This window comes from Biomphalaria glabrata, chromosome 10 (genome assembly GCF_947242115.1).
Source record: "Biomphalaria glabrata chromosome 10, xgBioGlab47.1, whole genome shotgun sequence".
NCBI lineage: Eukaryota > Metazoa > Mollusca > Gastropoda > Planorbidae > Biomphalaria > Biomphalaria glabrata.
Genome location: NC_074720.1, coordinates 797,515 through 813,521, shown reverse-complemented (window position 1 = coordinate 813,521; position 16,007 = coordinate 797,515). Strand labels below are relative to the sequence as shown.

General features: G+C 33.7%; 1 long non-coding RNA gene across 1 annotated transcript; it reads left to right on the top strand.

Annotated features, from left to right (window-relative positions):
* The first annotated feature begins 650 nt into the window (after positions 1-650).
* LOC129928627 (uncharacterized) lies at positions 651-5,554 on the top strand. The gene is made up of 3 exons (XR_008780079.1): positions 651-854; positions 4,837-4,901; positions 5,391-5,554. It is a non-coding gene; the product is annotated as an uncharacterized LOC129928627 (long non-coding RNA).
* The last annotated feature ends 10,453 nt before the right edge of the window (positions 5,555-16,007 follow it).

Here is a 16,007-nt window from a genome sequence, read left to right as displayed (position 1 = left end):
GCGATAGAAACAGATGACTTTTACATCATCTGCCCCATAGATTGCAAGGTCTGAAAAAAAAAGGGAACTTGGGTTTTTTTTTTGTTGGTTTTTTTTTACATTAAATTATTTTCTTTCAAGGGATCAATCATTTTAAAAAATGAAATGGGAGGTGTCCCTGTTTATAGTTTATTTTTTTTTTAGTGATCGACCGAAAACTTCCATGTTCCTATATTTTACTAATATCAAAATATTTAATTCAAATTCTACTTGGGTCTAGGCATAATTAGGATTATGGGCTCATTGAATAACAATTTTGATAATAAAAATGTGCTGCCAATTATAAAAAAGACTTGGATATAAATATTTATAAAAAAATTAAAGTAACTACTAAGCCTTATGCATATTTAATACATTTTTTACACCCCAAATCTTTTTACTTGAAATTTCTTTTAATGTCTTGATTTTTTTTTTTAAGTTTTCATTCTATAAAGGCATAAGACTTTTTGCGTAAGTCACACACTATAGATCTATACACTGGACTCGCAAATCTCTAAACACTACACAAACCTAACCTATATAATATATATTAATAATAAGGCTTGACTTATATATATGAGTGATTTAAATTATGCCGTACAATCTTTTAGATGGGAATGCAATGTTTTTCTATTTTGCAACCTAGACCTCTATATCTAGAAAAATCTATTTTTAAATGGACTACTTGCGGACAACTGCTTTGTCTGCATGAGATGCAAAAAAAAAAGCAGGTTGCAACTCATCTGAATTGAAGAGATAAAGACATAGAATGACAGAGATTGGCAAATATTGCGTTTTACGATCTGAGCCTCACTCAGGCAACATGTTCAGTTTATGTAAGTTCAAGTTGTAACTCTTGATTTAGAATTAGTCTACATTGACTCTAGATCTAGAATAGAATTAGGATCTAGATCTAATCTAAATACTTAAAATAGACCCAAATCTAGATGTAGAACTAATCTAGATTCAAGATACGACTAGGTCAACTATATCTAGGTCTAGGTGTGTACTAGACTTAGTGACTTGTATATGGCGGAAAACAGATTTCCCATTGAAAATGCATTTTTGAATGTCAATATTCATTATCTCTGAATTTAAGCCACCTGTAACATATTTTTTAGATCTGATACGTAGATCTATGTTTGTGTAAGCTTCATAAGCAACATTTTGTGGAAATTCGTTTTTATTAAGATTTTGTGCCCTTGTGAAATTCACCAAGTAGGCTATTCACGACAGAAAGGTTTTACTTATGGTTTTATGTGATCCCCTTTGAAAAGGTAAGAAACATATTATTTGTATAGTTATATGAAAAAAATTGCCTACTTATCATTAAAAAATTGTTGTTGTAAATGTTCAAGGAAAAAAAAAGTGAATTGAATGGTTTGTTTGTCTTAGATTTTAAAAAAAATAGCCTCCATGCAAATACGAAAATTGGCTGTCGCGAATGTACGGTTGCCGATATTTATTTATTTACACTTAAATATTACCAATTTTAATTAGGAAACACATATTTTTATTTTAGAAATCATATTGCAATATTTTCGTACTTAAAAAAGAGAAAAAAACTATAAAAAATAATGTTTTATTACGTTTTTTATAAACCAATCGGAAGTGGTGTCGTCGAAATCGGAGGGATTACGTTTTTTTAAAAACTTGTTTTTTCAATCATTCGCTCTGAATCCCCGAGAAAGAAACATCGCTAAAAGCGATCTCAGTCTGAACTATCCATAAGACAATATTTTTTATAATATTATCAACTATTAAGGTAATTATTGTACTTTAATACTACGTTGTCGCTTTCGAACAACCGATTTTCGAATAACCGGACATCGGCAATAACACACGCGTGCTAAACAGGCTAAACACTACACAGCGTGATGCCGCATGGAGATCGATATCTTAATTTTAACTTATATTTTATAATCTAGATCTAGATTATAGAATACCTAGATCATCTAGTAGATCTATAATCTATAACAATAGAGATTAGACCTAGCCCTAGTCTAGATCTAGGGATTATATACTGTCTAATAGAGGCTAGATCTAGAAAAACTTCTACGGCGACTACGAGTGTTTTTTTCCTTTGTAAATTCTTTTTACTAACGCCAAGAAAACCAAGATCGGGATAAAGATTGGATTGTAGATATAGAATCTAAATTTTAGATTAAAATTAATTACGGTATTGCTAGATTAGATCTAAAAAAAATGCTGACCGGTAAAAAATCGAGTGCTGTATCACTTCCATTGTTAGATCTAGATCTAGACAGTAATTTAGATCTAGATCTAGAGGTACTAGTAGATCTAGACTAGAGATATCAAAATAACGCAGATACTACATTTTTCTTTATCTAGACACTTGATCTAATAATACTTGTTATGTTTGTGATTTATAGATCTAGACTAGTCTAGATCTAAGACTAAATAGTAAATTCTAAATCTCTATAGATTATAGATTACTATAGATAGATCTATAGACTATAGAAGAATAGATCCACTTATCATCTTATGACTTAAACTTAAGACATCGTTAAAAATAACAACAAATACATATAAACCAAATATAAATGTTTTTATTTCTTTTCTCAGCAACATTTACAACAGATACAAAAATTGAGATTATTTGAGATAGTAAACAGAAAACACCATGCATTTCTAGCTTAAGCCTATTATTAGATCTAGAGTCTAGACCTCAAATGCCTAGATCTAGAAATGATCAAGAACAAGTTCTATTTATATCTTGATAATAATGCATTTAATATTAGAACTTTTCTAGTCTAAAATACATCTATATATTATACTGTATTTATGTAACAAAAAATGAAGATAAATATAAGAAAAAAAAAGTGACTTTTTATGGTAGGGTGGGCCGAAGAGGAGACTTTTTTATTAGTTATAAATACATTTCAAAGTTGTTTGTTTGTTTTTTCAAATGTTGTATAAATATACTTTACTTTGTGACACAGTTTTATGTTAATAATATTGTGAATTTGTGAAATTCATGGAATATTGGACATATCTTCTGTGAATTTTGGATTTTTCAGTATTAGGGGTAAGTGTGTTTGATCTCATTTTTTTATGTTAAATACTTGCCTGATGTTAATGAATTTACTTTTTTTGGATTCCTCTGTTCTTGGGCATTAAAATAGATACATATTATGTCAAAACTGATAATGGTTTTGTTATTCAGGATGATGATAAAGTATAATTTGCAACTTTTTTTTTTACCGAGGGGGTGGGGTCTGGGGGGGGGGGGCTCAATTAATAGGCATAAATGTCTTAAAACACATGTTTATATATTTTTTTCAAATGTTCTATAAATATACTTTACTTTGTGATACATTTTTCTATTAATAATATTGTGAATTTGTGAAATTCATGGATAATTGGACATATCTTCTGTGAGTGATGGATTTTTCATTATTAGGGGTAAGTGTGTTTGACCTCATTTTTTCAAGTTAAATAATTGTCTGCTGCTTCTGATTTTATTTTTTTTGAATTCCTCTATTCTTGGGCAATAAATTTGATATATAATATGTCAATAATAGCCAATTTGAAATTGGTCAAAAAAATGGTCCTAAAAGTAGAATGTTGAGAACTCAATCTGTTTTCCGCCATATAGATCTTAAACTAATCTCTAGACTCTAGAGATCTACATCAAATAAGATCTTATTATAATTATATTAATTATATACTATATAATCTTATCTTAAATATAATACAGATGTTACTTCAATTTGAAGTTCAAAGAGAAGATGATTATGTCCATTACTATAGATTGAGACTACTGATTAGGTGTAGTAACTGTAGAAGCGCTAGGCTACTACTATAATAGTTACTTATAATAGTAGCTCTAACTCTAGGAATCTAGACCTATTAGATATAGAGTTAATAGAGTTAGGTGTACTGAAAGCATCTAGTTTTGTGGTAAGATCTTGTACCTGGTCTGAATTTTCTCCAAAGATGTCTATATCATCTGCAAACCTGAGATTGAAAATAGGCCACTCATTTATGGTCAAGCTAGGAGTAAATTCTTCTAGATTTTCCATCATAATATGCTCCAGAAATAAGAGCTGGAAAGAGAATGCATCCTTGCAGCACTTCTATGGATGTCCTCTTTTTCACATTTTGATGTAGGCCTTTGATAACATCATTAATATTTTTATCTATGTTGAGCTCTCTCATCAGTTGCTGCATGCCAAACCCTGTGAAAAGCTTTTTTTTTTAAGTATGGGAATTTATGTACCAATTTCTTTTGGTGTTGAAGGCATTTTTCATTTAACAGTCTGATGTTAAATATTTGTACAACAGTGCTTCTACCTGCTTTGAAAGCCTGCCTATTCTTTGAAAAGGACCTTTCTAGCTTTTTATTGAGTCTATTAAGAATAAATCTTAGTATTATCTTACTTGGGTGACTGATCAGACTATAATTCACTCTATAGTTTTGGCATTGTCTCAAGTTTCCTTGCAAATCATTACATCTGGTTTAAGTTTAAGGTTCATATTTAGTCAATCAATAGCTCCATCCACCAACTGCCTAAACAGATTATTCTACAACTTTGTTTGATTTTGTTAAAAGCATTAATAACAAAACATCACCTTCCATTCTATAATGGCACTAGGCAATAACTAGTGAAGAAGTATCACACTTGTACGAATTTGTCCTAGAATATGTCTTTCTGAGTTTTTAATTAGGTTTAGTTTTTCTATTTGTAAATAAATAATGGTTTAGTGTTTTATGTGTTATTGTTACTTTACTTTTTATTCTTCAATTAGAAGTTGTGTCTCATGTTTATAACAAGTGTTTTTTGGTCTGCACAGAGTTGACAGAAAAAAATATTGAATCTACATTGCTCTACTTCTTCCCAGCAGTCACAATGATGCAGGTAATTCAACACTTTTACAGCTTACATGGGTTATATAGTCTTGATCAAATTGATTTTTAAATATTTTCTTTTAAGTATTTTAGCATTCAAAATTTGAATAGTGCCATCCAAGATTTAGGATATATTTAAACATTTACATTTTATTTTTAAAGATAATAATAATAATCTTTATTATCCACAAGGAAATTGGTCTTATAATTTGTGCATTACTCTAAACAAAACATTATAAAAACATTATAACTATAGAAAACCAATTTATATATTTACACCAGACTCACTCATAATTTAATAATGAATATATATCAACTGTTAAGAAATATTTAAGATATCTATAAATAAGAATGTTTACTCCTTTAAAAACAAGAGTACTTGGTATTAAATCTAAAATTAAGGTTAGTTAATTAGTTAGTTGATTTGAAATTATTATATTTTTTTTACAATAATTTATTTAACATTGTCTTTTAAACATGTTACATGTGTTTGTACTAGACATGGGAAATGAACCAAACCTGAACCAAATGAACTGAACTCAAACCTCACTTACAACTGAACTGAACCCAAACCTTAAAACTGATCAGTATGAACTGAACTGAACCAACTGTCCTTTTGCAATATTTTTTAGTAAGAAAAAATAAAAACTTGTGTTTCAATGAGATGATTGCAGTTATTTTTAATTTTTGGATAACTCAGCTGGATCATTTTGGGTCGTCTTCTATCGATTCACAGCGAATGTACCGTTACATTTAACAATTGTGCTAACATTTAACATTTGTGCTTAAATGAAATGGGAGAATTGAAGAAACTAAAAGTAGACCCAGAATGTAGAAACTACCAAGAAAAGTGGACAGATCTTTTTCTTTTTATGGAGCACAAAAATAAGTCAATATATTTTATTGGTATAGAGATATTTGTGTCTGTTTTTAAAGAATGTAACTTTAACAGCATTATGATATCAAAAAGCATAAACAAATATTGCATCATTCTTAGTTTGAGCCACCAACAAAAAAAAAATTGCTAAGAAACGCCTAGAAATTAAATATTGAAGAGAATATTTACCTAGAAGGTACAAGAAAATGAGTCAAGAAAAAGAAAATAAGGGCATGGTACAGAGTTGCTCACATTTTAAGTATTAAAATGAAAACCTTTTTTTTTTTACAAATTGTAAATGCTTAGAGGGAGGTTACTATCAGTGATGGAAGAAATGTATCTTGAAAATAAAAATGCAGTTGAAGGTGCCACTCTTTTTTGCATGGCATTAGAAAGCTCAATTAAAAACTAAGAGATAGAATAGAAGAGCTGGAAATGTTAACCATTAGCGCTGACATATCTTATACCGTTCAACTCTTGCAACTTGTAAGAAGAGCAATTTTTGAATCACAGAAAATATATCTGCTATGTGGAACATGCATTGGGACAACCACTAACAAAGATCTGTTCAAAGAAGTTTCAGACATCATGGAGGATACTTCTTTCCTTTGGGAGAAATTAGTGGGAGTAACTACTGAAGTATGGCTGGATAATATAGCGAACTGGCAGCAAGAGTTATTAGTTATTAGAAAAAACTCTGTGGCAAGAAGTTGAATTAGGCTGACATATGCATCTTCTAAATGAAACAGCAATCCTTCATTTAGCAGGCTGAAAGGGCAAAACCATTGTGGTGTAATTGCCTCACAGACAAGCATCTAGATTCACTGCTTCAACTAGGTGTCTCTTCAATTTAAAAGTTGGATTCGGATAAACATCCTACATCCCATGAATTATATTAAATATTATATTCACGTGGGAGGTGTGGTGACTAAGTGGTAAAGTGCTTGGTTTGTGATCCGAAGGGTCCCAGGTTTGAATCCTGGTGAAGACTGAGATTTTTAATTTTGGGATCTTAAGGTCACCTCTAAGTTCACCAAGCTCTAATGGGTACCTGACATTAGTTGGGGAAAAATAAATGCAGTTTGTCATTGTGATGGTTACATGACACCCTCATTAACTGTGGACTGTGGACCACAGAAATAGATGACCTTTATATCATCTGCCCTATAGATTATAAGGTATGAGAAGGAACATTTTTTAAACTATGTCTACAGGTTTATAATAAAAATTCTTTATTTTTTATGTGATGTTTTTTTTTTTTTAAATCTTTTCTGTTATTTTGCCTGCAACACGAGTGGCCCACCGGCTGAATAAGGTTTCACAAAGCTGTTTTATCTAATTATTAATTGAGTTAAACATGTACCTAATTTCATAACATCAAACCAAACCCAAACTTTAGACCTAACCAAACAAAAATGAACTATACTCGTCATTGTACCGAACCAAACCCAAACTTAAATCTTACTGAACCGAACCCAAACTTAAATCTGACTGAACTGAACCTGAACTTCAAAAGTTAGGTTCGATTCCCATCTCTAGTTTCTACATGTGGATGTTTGATTGTATGAAAAAAAAAACTATGTAATTTTATGAATGTGATAGGAAAATACCAGAATAAAATAATTAATTTTAATGTTTATAAAAAAAACACTGTAAAATTTATGCTTTGAAATTAGCGTGTTTTGAAGGCCTTTCTTTTCTTCACTTTCTTGTCATGTTCATCAAATGTGATTATATAAAGCTGATTTGAAAGTCAGATAAGTTAGTTAAATGAGGTTAGTGTCATGGTGTGCAATAGCTTTAATGGCACTTAGAAACATTTTAATGAAACACACAGGATTAAAGCTTGCTAAATAGACTAAAACAATTACAAGAAAGATTGACAATGTAGATAGGTTAGTGTTTGAGTTAATGATTGTAAGAGATTATCTCTCAGTTATTTTGTTAACCTGATTTAATGAAATAACCCTAATATAGTAATTAGATAAGGTAAAAAAAAAAGTTTTAAAGCTGGCATGTGGTTTGCACTCTAGAATGTAGTTTGACAGTCACAGGGTTCAACCCTGCCAACTGACATCCCCCCACCAGACTGCTGGAGTTTTGGGCTAGGATGTAATAATCTTCAAATTTGAAGGAACATTCCAAACATGTAAAAAAACAAACAATAATCATTACATCTGTGCTACACTGTACTGGACAAGTATTCATTTATAGTGGCTTAGATTCTGGATTTCACCCATTCACATAGTTATTGATACATGTCCTATAGTGACCGCTACCAAGGGACTCCACATATCCTGATTAGAGATTATAAACTAGTTGATTCATTCTATAGAGTGTATTTCTTCTACAAGTTATCCAGACCGTCCTTGTTTCTCTTTGTGTAGCCTGTCAACTCTTTAAAGCTAAGTTCTACAAGTTATCCAGTCAGTCTGTGTTTCACTTTGTGTAGCCTGTCAACTCTTTAAAGCTAAGTTCTACAAGTTATCCAGTCAGTCTGTGTTTCACTTTGTGTAGCCTGTCAACTCTTTAAAGCTAAGTTCTACAAGCTATCCAGTCAGTCTGTGTTTCACTTTGTGTAGCCTGTCAACACTTTAAAGCTAAGTTATACAAGTTATCCAGTTAGTCTGTGTTTCACTTTGTGTAGCCTGTCAACACTTTAAAGCTAAGTTATACAAGTTATCCAGTTAGTCTGTGTTTCACTTTGTGTAGCCTGTCAACTCTTTAAAGCTAAGTTCTACAAGCTATCCAGTCAGTCTGTGTTTCACTTTGTGTAGCCTGTCAACACTTTAAAGCTAAGTTATACAAGTTATCCAGTCAGTCTGTGTTTCACTTTGTGTAGCCTGTCAACACTTTAAAGCTAAGTTATACAAGTTATCCAGTTAGTCTGTGTTTCACTTTGTGTAGCCTGTCAACTCTTTAAAGCTAAGTTCTACAAGTTATCCAGTCAGTCTGTGTTTCACTTTGTGTAGCTTGTCAACTCTTTAAAACCTACATAAGTTATCCAGTCAGTCTGTGTTTCACTTTGTGAAGCTTGTCAACTCTTTAAAGCTGAGTTATTTTATATGTCACCCTTCCAGTTCATCTCTTAATGAGCGTGCAATTTCTTATTATGTTAGATGGTTTAATGGTCATGTAGTACTTGCTATGACTGTTGTCTTGATGGTCCTGGGTTTGACCCCATCACATCAAAAACCATTTGTTATATGAGAGTCTAAAGCATTCACCAAATAGAGCCATCAATAGTAGATCATGAGAACTTTTATCTTGTTCACAAATAATAATATGTTAATTATAATCTCGTTTACATTACTCCATTTTTGGATCCATCTCTATCTCTCCTATTTCAACACACATTCACACTATTTCACATTCACACTATTATGCACATGTAACATCTAGGATTTTGTATAGCAGTGCAGAAATATTAAGAAGAACAGATCAGCAACAAAAAACTGGCTAGATGCCAAAGAATAAATTGGTGTTTTTAATATTATGTTCTAAACTATCATGAATTGCATATAAAATTTAATGGAGTTCTATTTATATCTTTTGATATTTTTTTTTCACATCATTTTCTTGATGATAAATAATTACTCAGATTCACCAGGTGTCCTCCCATGTTCTATACATTTGTGTTTTAACATAAATTTTTAAAAAATATTTTCATTACAACAATAATAGAAAAAAAAAGTTGTTACATAGTGCAGAAAATATTTATCTTGAATTAATTCTAATAAAGTTAGCTTTTTTCCTTTGCTTAGTACATACTTCATTAATGAAGAAAGCAGGTCATAACTTTTTTTAAATTGCTTTTGTGTAGCACATTTTTCATGCTTATTGCATGCTCAGGGGGCTATGGTCTAATCTTTTTGCTTTTTTGGGGATCTGTGTGAGGAGGAACTTTTTGAGCTGCCTTTAGATGCTTGGCAAAGACAACTCAGATTGAGATGGGTTTTTTAAATCAAGTCCCCTTAATAGGTTTCTTTGTTTGTTTGTTTTACATGTTTCATATGTTCCTTCAAAGTTGAAGATAGTTTACTTCCTAGTCCAAACCTCCTGCAGGACAACAAGGGATGGGAGCGGGCAGGATTTGAAACCTCGACCATCGATAAATCTGAACGACAGTCCAGCGCGCAAACCACACGACCAGGCAGCTTAGTGGTTTATACTATTTAGCCACACATGGCTAAAAACATTAACTGCAAAACATTTTACAAACAAACATCCACATTCATAAATTCTTTAAGATAAGTAAACTGTGTTTAGAAACAAAGGCAAAGAAAAACAAAGTACAGAGGGATGTCCTTATTACAATGATTATAATGTTTATCTATTACAAATAGTAATGTGAAAATAACAATGTTATGGTTTATATTAAAGGGAGTTGAATTTTTGTATTTCAGGTAGAAGAAAAGCCTGATGAAACATATGGTGGATGCAAAGAACAAATAAAAAACTCAGAGAAGTTGTGGAGACTTCTCTACTTCATGTACGTTTAGTTTCTTTAGCATAGCTAGACTCTTTATCAAGTTTTTTCATCTGGTAGTTTCAGTGAAAAAAAAATATAATTGTACATTGAATGACTTCTCCATTCTCCTTTATATGTGGAGGTTTCAGACAAGTAACCCCATACCTACGATGAACTGTGCAATGGTTTTCAGATCTGGTAGCTCTCCTAATAGTTTTTGCTCTATATAGGGGTTTTTGGGACCATGTCTTATTCATTTAATGACTACTTAACACTATGAACATAGAGGAAAGTATTGGGAAAATACACAGATATATAACATTATTCTAGATGTGACTCTTTATTGCTTGTGATGTCACATTGTATTTATGTTGTAAACAAGGCTGCTAACTACTGTCAGAATTATGTCTGTATTTTCAAAATTTAATGAAAGAATTCTTGAAAAAAGACTATATGTTTTACAGCCTCTCTTAATTTGACATTGTTGATCTGTTCTTAGTCTGTTTTACTCTCTCTTTACCACCACGCCCCATAGATTAAAGTAAAAAGTAAAGTAGTTCCCCTTTTAGATCATATTTTTATAGAGAAGATGATGTTAAGGTCATCAGTTTCTGTAGCCCATGATAAATGAGGGTATCATCTATCATGTGGCCAGCACAAAAATCAACTGCCATGTCAAATCAGTTTTCATGATATGCATTCAATTCTATTTTATTTTTGTTTGTAAAAAATGTTGGTATTTATTAAATTTTGACTAGCTTATTCTTGTATGGGGTGTAGTATGAGTAGTAAAGCACATGGCAACAAGCAACAGGTCTAGAGTTCCAATCCTGGTGAAAATTAGGATTTGAAGATCAGGATTTTTTAAGATGCCCCTGAATATACCAAACTCCAATGGTTACTTGACTTTTGCTGGGGAAGTAAAGACAGTTGGTCTTTGTGCTGGCAACATGACTCATCAACCAATGGCCATAGACATCATCTGTGTCCAAAATATGCAAGATCCGAAATGGGTACCTTTACTTTTTACTTCTTTATGTAATAATTTCAGGGTGCCGGAATGATCAGAGAATTTTTCGAAATGGCTATAGCTAAAAAAGCTTGTCTTTGATGAAGTAGATGCTGTAGGAGATAAGTAATTGAATTCCTTTTTTTTTTTTAATTAACTCCAAACACATATTACTGATGGCTCAGTGGTTAAGAACTCGGCTTCTAAACCTGTGGTCCTGGGTTTGAATCTCTGTGAAGACTGGGATTTTTTAATTTCGGGATTTTTCGGGTGCCTCTTAGTCCACCAACTCTAATGGATACCTGATATAGTTGGGAAAAGTAAAGGCGGTTGGTTGGTATGCTGGTTACATGACACCCTAATCAACAGTGGGACACAAAATGACCTGACTTCTGAACCAGGGGTCCCAGGTTCAAATCCTGTTGAAGACTCATATTTAATTTTGTGATCTTTGGGCGCCTCTAAGTCTACCCAGCTCTAATGGGTACCTGACATTAGTTTGGGAAAAGTAAAGGCACTTGGTTGTTGTGCTGGTTACATGACACCCTTGTTAACCGTGGGCCACAAAATCAGATGACCTTTACATTGTCTGCCCCATAGATTGCAAAGTTTGAAAGGTTAACTTTACTGTGAACCAAGAGTGGAATTTTTTAATTTCAGGATCTTTGGAATTAATCTAATGGGTACTTGACTTTAGATGAAGAAAGCAAAGGCAGTTGCCCTTGCCACATAACACTCTCATTAATTGTCTGACATAGAAATGAGTGACCTTTACATCATCTGCGCCATGGTTACATATGCTAATGTTATGTTAAATTAAATATGTTCCTACTGTTATTACTGGTCGTTGACTGGTAGCACCATACTGCTGGTAAACAACTAAACCATTGTAGGAGTAATATATCTTAACTAATAAAACTTCAAATAACTTGAATAACTTCCTTGTGTGAACAAAACTAAATATAACTTTATTTCTAATATAGACAAAATAACTTGTGATCAAATGAAATAAATTTAGTAGACTTTAGTAATAATATCTTAAAAAAAAAACTAGCTCACTATAATAGCACAATCTTTCAGTCTCATGTTCTGGAGCAGTCTCCCCTAACTAACACCAAAGGATGGCAACACCACCTATTTTGCATCATTCACAACCAATCACTAATCTCTTCCCACAATCACCATATAAACACACACACCATAACATCTACCAAATAAAAACAGTCTTAAAATACATGGCAATAGAATTTGATGGAACCACGAGGTTCTGACCTCAAAATGGGATGTAACAAGTTTAGATTTAGTGGACCTAAGAATACATTGTTATCTTTCAAGGTTGATTTATGTGGCTGGCCAACAAAATATTATTTCACGAGGATACTAGAAAAAGGTGATGGATGTAAACTTGAAGTTATTTTTATATTACTACAACTTTATATTTGTTAATAATTTCTTTTATTGATTATTAACATTTTCATTCACTACTACTTTACACTCAGCATTCTTTCATGTCTGCACACATACATTCAAAATGCTAAAAGGAAACCCTTTTTCCACCACGTTTCCACTAAAAGAGATTAGATCTTAGTGCACTGAGCTTGTTATAAGCATGAAAGATGCCCTCTACACAAAAAAATGTGAAAAAAAATATTGCTTGCAGTGAAAAGAATGAGTATGGGTGTAGTTGTGTAGTTCAGTAGGGCTTAAAGCCATCAATCAGTTGTTTACAACTTTCCTAGAACATAATAAAACTCTTCAAAAAGAGGGCATATGTGATCACCAGGCGCCGTTGCGTTATCATCTGCAATTCGAGACCCTTCCTTTATGCTCTCTCTCCATGTAGATCTATCCATTGCTACTTTTTCCCAGCTGCTAGTGTCGATTTTTAAGAGCTTCATGTCGCGTTTGCATAATTCAATTTAAATACTTAAATAGTATTTTATAGAAGTAGTATTGACCTCATCAATATTCCATTTCAATACAAAGATTCTGTAAACTGTTCAAGGTAACATTAGTATCTTCTAGCCATGACGAATGTTCACCGACGATGAAAAATCAAAGTTCAGAGTAGTATCAAAACTCCCAACGTCACAACGTAAATCTAGAATTATCGCGGGTCCCATGAAAGTGCGGGGCATACTGCTGTCGCATAAGTGCGGAGCCCACTGCGGTCACCTAAGGTCACCCTGCAAAATAGCGGCGTATGATCAGCCACATCACCCCAATATCAATATATCTAATTTGAAATCTAATTAGTATCTAAAAATAATTGTAAGTCTTATTTTGGAGGCGTGGTGGCTGAGTGGTAAAGCGCTTGGCTTCCGAACCGTATCCGGGGTTCGAATCCTGGTAAGTCCACCCAGCTGATATCATTTTTCTTAAACAAGGTATGAAAGGGGAATTTTTTTTTAAAGTCTTATTTAAAAAAAAAAAAAAAACCCTTTATGCTAATTATGAGAAGAAATTTTCTGGGATCAATCATTCCAATGATAATAAATGTAAAGCGTGCTACGAAACATCACAATTATATGCCCATGACGGTTTGTAGTTCGACTGCACACTAGGCAGACCATATGGGAGCAACACTAACTCATTTTGTGTCAACCTGGTTTAAAAAGTGTATGTTCTTTCGAAGAGCTTTGATCTCTATATATTTTAATTTAATATTTTAATTAATAGTGTAAAAAAAACAGCACTTCTATTGGTTCGACGCGTTCGTTTTCTGTGATGTGCTCGCCCGATTTCCACGCAAGGGACCTTCGTCCTTCACTCTCAGTTTTGTCACGCACAGATTGAAAACTCTCACTTAAAGTATCGTCAAGTGGAGCCAAGAATTAAAGTCGGCTAGGTTAGAGTTTTACGCACCGGTGGTAAAAGAAAAGGAAAGCTTATGAAAGCTATAGCATCTACATTTCCAAAGTGTTGAAACAAGAGCACTGTGACACTAGGTATCTCCTCAAAAGCCATATCTCTATCATGAACCCTTTGGGCGCACCACCACTGAAGCTAACAGTTTAGCTCACTACAACAAACACATCACCACCACTGAAGCTAACAGTTTAGCTCACTACAACAAACGCATCACCACCACTGAAGCTAACAGTTTAGCTCACTACAACAAACGCATCACCACCACTGAAGCTAACAGTTTAGCTCACTACAACAAACACATCACCACCACTGAAGCTAACAGTTTAGCTCACTACAACAAACACATCACCACCACTGAAGCTAACAGTTTAGCTCACTACAACAAACACATCACCACCACTGAAGCTAACAATATAGCTCACTACAACAAACACATCACCACCACTGAAGCTAACAGTTTACCTCACTACAACAAACGCATCACCACCACTGAAGCTAACAGTTTAGTTCACTACAACAAACACATCACCACCACTGAAGCTAACAGTTTAGCTCACTACAACAAACACATCACCACCACTGAAGCTAACAGTTTAGCTCACTACAACAAACACATCACCACCACTGAAGCTAACAGTTTAGCTCACTACAACAAACGCATCACCACCACTGACGCTAACAGTTTAGCTCACTACAACAAACGCATCACCACCACTGAAGCTAACAGTTTAGCTCACTACAACAAACGCATCACCACCACTGAAGCTAACAGTTCAGCTCACTACAAAAAACACATCACCACCACTGAAGCTAACAGTTTAGCTTTCTACAACAAACGCATCACCACCACTGAAGCTAACAGTTTAGCTCACTACAACAAACGCATCACCACCACTGAAGCTAACAGTTTAGCTCACTACAACAAACACATCACCACCATCTTCTTATCTTATATAATACAGACGTTACTTCAAAAAAGAAGATGATTACGTCCAACGCGCAATGCATTTAGTCATGCATGACTTAAATTCTGCCAAGTCACTGTTTTTCCTATTAATATTAGTCTAGAAAAATCTAGATCTATTACAAGTTGGATTACATAACTAATACAAAACAATTGATACAATTATTCTAAATATAAGCTTTATTTTTTTTTCTTTTTCTTGTTATGTGATACATTCCCACTCCAACATAAATTAGGTCAATGTCATCATCTTCCTTATTTCCCGCGTTTAGCACAGGTTAAATCACGTGACTTTAACACGTGTCTAGTCTACTGGGTATTAAGGTCAACGTCTTCTCCCTTTTTTTTTTTTGTAGTCGCCCCCCGAAAGGGCAAACGACGTTATTAGTTTTATGTGGTTTGTCTGTCCGTCCACGTTCACATTTAGCTTCCCCTTTACTTTCACCTATTCCTTGGTCTGCTGGCGCGGGCACGCTGCCCTGCCTCATCGTGGCGCCCGCGTGGAAACGGCCATTTGAGGAAGTGGCTAGGCTAAATGAATGGCGAAACATAACTCCCGTGGGGATGCCCACGGGTAGATGAGAGTCCAGTCATTGCACGGGCGGAGTTGTAAATAAGTCCCCATAAACCTGTCACCAATCCATGCGCTGTTCCTCAAAGGGACCGTTACATAAATGGCGGGTCCCTCACAGTTAGCTTGGTACATTGAAGGAAAATGGCAGAAGATCCCGGTGCATTCTCGGCCTTCGGCCGTGTATCTAGCCCACGTGTCGGGGGTCAAACGCATCGGTCAACAGCAATGCTTTACATAGACATTGTCTAGGGTCTCTCCCAAACAGAACTGTGTGTTCACACAGGTTGTTTTTTTTTATTGTTTGTCGTCCAAGCAGGTTTTTTTTCAAACTTAGGGCTCGAAGAGCCTTC